Source organism: Oncorhynchus keta, chromosome 33 (genome assembly GCF_023373465.1).
Source record: "Oncorhynchus keta strain PuntledgeMale-10-30-2019 chromosome 33, Oket_V2, whole genome shotgun sequence".
Lineage (NCBI taxonomy): Eukaryota > Metazoa > Chordata > Actinopteri > Salmoniformes > Salmonidae > Oncorhynchus > Oncorhynchus keta.
Window position 1 is genome coordinate 5,211,844 of NC_068453.1, and position 7,163 is coordinate 5,219,006.

The following is a 7,163-nucleotide window of genomic DNA, read 5'->3' on the forward strand; positions in this document are numbered from 1 at the left end:
ACTACGTAATGTTTACACCTTACTGTTGTATGCCTACTCAATCTCTATTGAATTTATACTGCCATTTGTGTGGGTAGTGTTGTCACTACTGAATTGCTCCTAATTGCTTTTCATTTCCTACATAAACCCTTTAATTACTATTGAAAACTGACACATTTACTGTTTGCCTATTCAAAATCACCATTGACAGCTTGTTACACTATGTCAATACCAGACTAGTGCACATTTCTTTAAGTTTCTAATTAGTTACAGTGGGGCAAACAAGTATTTAGTCAGCCACCAATTGTGCAAGTTCTCCCACTTAAAAAGATGAGAGGCCTGTAATGTTCATCATAGGTACACTTCAACTATGACAGAAAAAAAATCCAGAAAATGAAATTGTAGGATTTTTAATGCATTTATTTGCAAATTATGGTGGAAAATAAGTATTTGGTCACCTACAAACAAGCAAGATTTCTGGCTCTCACAGACCTGTATCTTCTTCTTTAAGAGTCCACTCGTTACCTGTATTAATGGCACCTGTTTTAACTTGTTATCAGTATAAAAGACACCTGTCCACAACCTCAAACAGTCACACTCCAAACTCCACTATGGCCAAGACCAAAGAGCTGTCAAAGGACACCAGAAACAAAATTGTAGACCTGCACCAGGCTGGGAAGACTGAATCTGCAATAGGTAAGCAGCTTGGTTTGAAGAAATCAACTGTGTGAGCAATTATTAGGAAATGGAAGACACAAGACCACTGATAATATCCCTCGATCTGGGGCTCCACGCAAGATCACACCCCGTGGGGTCAAAATGATCACAAGATCACAAGAGCAAAAATCCCAGAACCACACGGGGGGACCTTGTGAATGACCTGCAGAGAGCTGGGACCAAAGTAACAAAGCCTCCCATCAGTAACACACTACGCCGCCAGGGACTCTAATCCTGCAGTGCCAGACATGTCCAGGCCAGTCTGAAGTTTGCTAGAGAGCATTTGGATGATCCAGAAGAAGATTGGGAGAATGTCATATGGTCAGATGAAACCAAAATAAAACTTTTTGGTAAAAACTCAACTCGTCGTGTTTGGAGGACAAATAATGCAGAGTTGTATCCAAAGAACACCATACTGTGAAGCATGGGGTCGAAACATCATGCTTTGGGGCTGTTTTTCTGCAAAGGGACCAGGACGACTGATCCGTGTAAAGGAAAGAATGAATGGGGCCATGTATAGTGAGATTTTTAGTGAAAAACTCCTTCCATCAGCAAGGGCATTGAAGATGAAACGTGGCTGGGTCTTTCAGCATGACAATGATCCCAACACACCGCCTGGGCAACGAAGGAGTGGCTTCGTAAGAAGCATTTCAAGGTCCTGGAGTGGCCTAGCCAGTCTCCAGATCTGAACCCCATAGAAAATATTTGGAGGGAGTTAAAAGTCTGTGTTGCCCAGCAACAGCCCCAAAACATCACTGCTCCAGAGGAGATCTGCATGGAGGAATGGGCCAAAATACCAGCAACAGTGTGTGAAAACCTTGTGAAGACTTACAGAAAACGTTTGACCTCTGTTATTGCCAACAAAGGGTATATAACAAAGTATAGAGAGAAACTTTTGTTATTGACCAAATACTTATTTTCCACCATCATTTGCAAATAAATTCATTAAAAATCCTCCAATGTGATTTTCTGGATTTTTTTTCTCTCATTTTGTCTGTCATAGTTGAAGTGTACCTATGATGAAAATTACAGGCCTCTCATCTTTTTAAGTGGGATAACTTGCACAATTGGTGGCTGAATAAATACTTTTTTTGCCCCACTGTATATACAAAAGTGGGCATTAATATAGAGTTAGTCCCACTTTGCTACTATAACAGCATCCACTCTTCTGGGAAAGCTTTCCACTAGAATATTGCTGCGGGGACTTGCTTCCATTCAGCCATGAGAATTAGTGAGGTCGGGCACTGATGTTGGGCGATTAGACCTGGGTCCCCAAGGTGTTCGATGGGGTTGAGTTCTTCCACACCGATCTTGACAAACCATTTCTGTATGGACCCCGCTTTTTGCATGGGGGCATTGTCATGTTGAAACAGGAAAGGGCCTCCCCCAAACTGTTGCCACAAAGTTGGAAGCACGGAATCGTCTAGAATGTAAGGGGCCCAAACCATTATTCCTCCTCCACCAAACTTTACAGTTGGCACTATGCATTCAGGCAGGTAGCGTTCTCCTGGCACCCACCAAATCCAGACTTGTCCGTTGGACTCTCCACCCGGAACAGCCAGAAGAGGACTGGCCACCCCACAGCCTGGTTCCTCTCCAGGTTTCTTCCTAGGTTTTGGCCTTTCTAGGGAGTTTTTCCTAGCCACTGTGCTTCTACACCTGCATTGCTTGCTGTTTGGGGTTTTAGGCTGGGTTTCTGTACAGCACTTTGAGATATCAGCTGATGTACGAAGGGCTATATAAACAAATTTGATAGAGGACTGAGGGTTTTTTCCCATGGGCCAAAATACCAGCAACAGTGTGTGAAAACCTTGTGAAGACTTACAGAAAACTTTTGACCTCTGTCATTGCCAACAAAGGGTATATAACAAAGTATTGAGATAAACTTTTGTTGTTAACCAAATACTTATTTTCCACCATCATTTGCAAATAAATTCATTAAAATTCCTACAATGTGATTTTCTGGATTTTTTTCTCTCTCATTTTGTCTGTCATAGTTGAAGTGTACCTATGATGAAAATTACAGGCCTCTCTCATCTGTTTTAAGTGGGAGAACTTGCACAATTGGTGGCTGACTAAATACTTTGTTGCCCAACTGTATATACACTGCTCAAAAAAATAAAGGAAACACTTAAACAACACAATGTAACTCCAAGTCAATCACACTTCTGTGAAATCAAACTGTCCACTTAGGAAGCAACACTGATTGACAATAAATTTCACATGCTGTTGTGCAAATGGAATAGACAACAGGTGGAAATTATAGGCAATTAGCAAGACACCCCCAATAAAGGAGTGGTTCTGCAAGTGGGGAACACAGACCACTTCACAGTTCCTATGCTTCCTGGCTGATGTTTTGGTCACTTTTGAATGCTGGCAGTGCTTTCACTTTAATGGTAGCATGAGACGGAGTGTACAACCCACACAAGTGGCTCAGGTAGTGCAGCTAATCCAGGATGGCACATCAATGCGAGCTGTGGCAAGAAGGTTTGCTGTGTCTGTCAGCGTAGTGTCCAGAGCATGGAGGCACTACCAGGAGACAGGCCAGTACATCAGGAGATGTGGAGGAGGCCAACAACCCAGCAGCAGGACCGCTACCTCCGCCTTTGTGCAAGGAGGAGCAGGAGGAGCACTGCCAGAGCCCTGCAAAATGACCTCCAGCAGGCCACAAATGTGGGGGTGGTTGGTTGTGCTTACAGCCCAACACCGTGCAGGACGTTTTTCATTTGCCAAAGAACACCAAGATTGGCAAATTCGCCACTGGCGCCCTGTGCTCTTCACAGATGAAAGCAGGTTCACACTGAGCACATATGACAGACGTGAGAGTCTCGAGACGCCGTGGAGAACGTTCTGCTGCCTGCAACATCCTCCAGCATGACCGGTTTTGGTGGTGGGTCAGTCATAGTTTGGGGTGGCATTTCTTTGGGGGGCCGCACAGCCCTCCATGTGCTCGCCAGAGGTAGCCTGACTGCCATTAGGTACCGAGATGAGATCCTCAGACGCCTTGTGAGACCATATGCTGGTGCGGTTGGCCCTGGGTTCCTCCTAATGCAAGACAATGCTAGACCTCATGTGGCTGGAGTGTGTCAGCAGTTCCTGCAAGAGGAAGGCATTGATGCTTTGGAATGGCCCGCCCGTTCCCCAGACCTGAATCCAATTGAGCACATCTGGGACATCATGTCTGCTCTATCCACCAACGCCACGTTGCACCACAGACTGTCCAGGAGTTGGCGGATGCTTTAGTCCAGGTCTGGGAGGAGAGCCCTCAGGAGACCATCCGCCACCTCATCAGGAGCATGCCCAGGCGTTGTAGGGAGGTCATACAGACACGTGGAGGCCACACACACTACTGAGCCTCAGTTTTAAGGACATTACATCAAAGTTGAATCAGCCTGTAGTGTGGTTTTCCACTTTAATTTTGAGTGTGACTCCAAATCCAGACCTCCATGGGTTGATAAATTTGATTTCCATTGATCATTTTTGTGTGATTTTGTTGTCAGCACATTCAACTATGTAAAGAAAAAGTATTTAATTAGAGTATTTCATTCATTCAGATCTAGGATGTGTTATTTTACAGGGCTCCGGGCAGCCGAGCGGAAATGGAGGAAAACTCGCCTCCCTGCGGACCTGGCATCCTTTCACTCCCTCCTCTCTACATTTTCCTCCTCTGTCTCTGCTGCTAAAGCCACTTTCTACCACTCTAAATTCCAAGCATCTGCCTCTAACCCTAGGAAGCTCTTTGCCACCTTCTCCTCCCTCCTGAATCCCCCCTCCTCCCTCTCTGCAGATGACTTCGTCAACCATTTTGAAAAGAAGGTCGACGACATCCGATCCTCGTTTGCTAAGTCAAACGACACCGCTGGTTCTGCTCACACTGCCCTACCCTGTGCTCTGACCTCTTTCTCCCCTCTCTCTCCAGATGAAATCTCGCGTCTTGTGACGGCCGGCCGCCCAACAACCTGCCCGCTTGACCCTATCCCCTCCTCTCTTCTCCAGACCATTTCCGGAGACCTTCTCCCTTACCTCACCTCGCTCATCAACTCATCCCTGACCGCTGGCCACGTCCCTTCCGTCTTCAAGAGAGCGAGAGTTGCACCCCTTCTGAAAAAACCTACACTTGATCCCTCCGATGTCAACAACTACAGAACAGTATCCCTTCTTTCTTTTCTCTCCAAAACTCTTGAACGTGCCGTCCTTGGCCAGCTCTCCCGCTATCTCTCTCAGAATGACCTTCTTGATCCTAATCAGTCAGGTTTCAAGACTAGTCATTCAACTGAGACTGCTCTTCTCTGTATCACGGAGGCGCTCCGCACTGCTAAAGCTAACTCTCTCTCCTCTGCTCTCATCCTTCTAGACCTATCGGCTGCCTTCGATACTGTGAACCATCAGATCCTCCTCTCCACCCTCTCTGAGTTGGGCATCTCCGGCGCGGCCCACGCTTGGATTGCGTCCTACCTGACAGGTCGCTCCTACCAGGTGGCGTGGCGAGAATCTGTCTCCTCACCACGCGCTCTCACCACTGGTGTCCCCCAGGGCTCTGTTCTAGGCCCTCTCCTATTCTCGCTATACACCAAGTCACTTGGCTCTGTCATAACCTCACATGGTCTCTCCTATCATTGCTATGCAGACGACACACAATTAATCTTCTCCTTTCCCCCTTCTGATGACCAGGTGGCGAATCGCATCTCTGCATGTCTGGCAGACATATCAGTGTGGATGACGGATCACCACCTCAAGCTGAACCTCGGCAAGACGGAGCTGCTCTTCCTCCCGGGGAAGGACTGCCCGTTCCATGATCTCGCCATCACGGTTGACAACTCCATTGTGTCCTCCTCCCAGAGCGCTAAGAACCTTGGCGTGATCCTGGACAACACCCTGTCGTTCTCAACTAACATCAAGGCGGTGGCCCGTTCCTGTAGGTTCATGCTCTACAACATCTGCAGAGTACGACCCTGCCTCACACAGGAAGCGGCGCAGGTCCTAATCCAGGCACTTGTCATCTCCCGTCTGGATTACTGCAACTCGCTGTTGGCTGGGCTCCCTGCCTGTGCCATTAAACCCCTACAACTCATCCAGAACGCCGCAGCCCGTCTGGTGTTCAACCTTCCCAAGTTCTCTCACGTCATCCCGCTCCTCCGCTCTCTCCACTGGCTTGCAGTTGAAGCTCGCATCCGCTACAAGACCATGGTGCTTGCCTACGGAGCTGTGAGGGGAACGGCACCTCAGTACCTCCAGGCTCTGATCAGGCCCTACACCCAAACAAGGGCACTGCGTTCATCCACCTCTGGCCTGCTCGCCTCCCTACCACTGAGGAAGTACAGTTCCCGCTCAGCCCAGTCAAAACTGTTCGCTGCTCTGGCCCCCAATGGTGGAACAAACTCCCTCACGACGCCAGGACAGCTGAGTCAATCACCACCTTCCGAAGACACCTGAAACCCCACCTCTTTAAGGAATACCTAGGATAGGATAAGTAATCCTTCTCACCCCCCTAATAGATTTAGATGCACTATTGTAAAGTGGCTGTTCCACTGGATGTCGTAAGGTGAATGCACCAATTTGTAAGTCGCTCTGGATAAGAGCGTCTGCTAAATGACTTAAATGTAAATGTAATTTTAGTGTTCCCTTTAATTTTTTGAGCAGTGTATTTTGATATTTGTCAATATCAATATTTGTGCATAAAAGTGTTTATACCAACAAAAAAAGATCTCACCTTGTCTAGCCTAATTGCCTAATTGTTTTACTTTACTCGCATAAAAAGGTTGGATGGAAAGCTGGTTAGTGACCACATTTCCATCCACAATTTTTATGCAAGTAAAGTCATATCATATAAAAGTAAATTATTACAGCTGTAATGGAAACGTAGTTTCGGTACAATTGTATAAAGGCTGAAAGATCATTTGTTCGTTGGACAATGGTGGGATCTTTTTGTGTAGGTAAATTTAATTCTGCGAGAAATGGTTGTGGAAACACATTGATGTGCAAATATTGATATAATAACCACCACATAGAAGTAAACTTGGAGTCACGTGATAATTTGTTGTGTGGTCCTTCCACACTGACCACGTGCACATGCACACCATTATCCCCTTATGATTGGGGATAGGCTACTCAAGTATTCTGTTTTTGAGGTAATGCATATAAACATCATATCCCGTTTACAATAACCAGATAAAAAAATCTTGTATCTTGGTTATGAGAAACCCAGATAAGTGGCCTGGGATATGCTGATCTAATGGCATGTAAACATCTTATCCCATTTAATGTTGTTTTTGCTGATGTTTTTGCAGTCTGTTCAGGCTCAGTTTCACATATCATGGGTGTTGTGTGATGATGTTTTCATCTGATTGTCAAACAAATCACTTCATAAAGTAGACAACCTGTTCGATCCACCATAATTTTGCCTACTATAAATAATTTACTATAATTTACTACTGGCTACTTTCTCCCCTGATTTCTAACATTTGGTA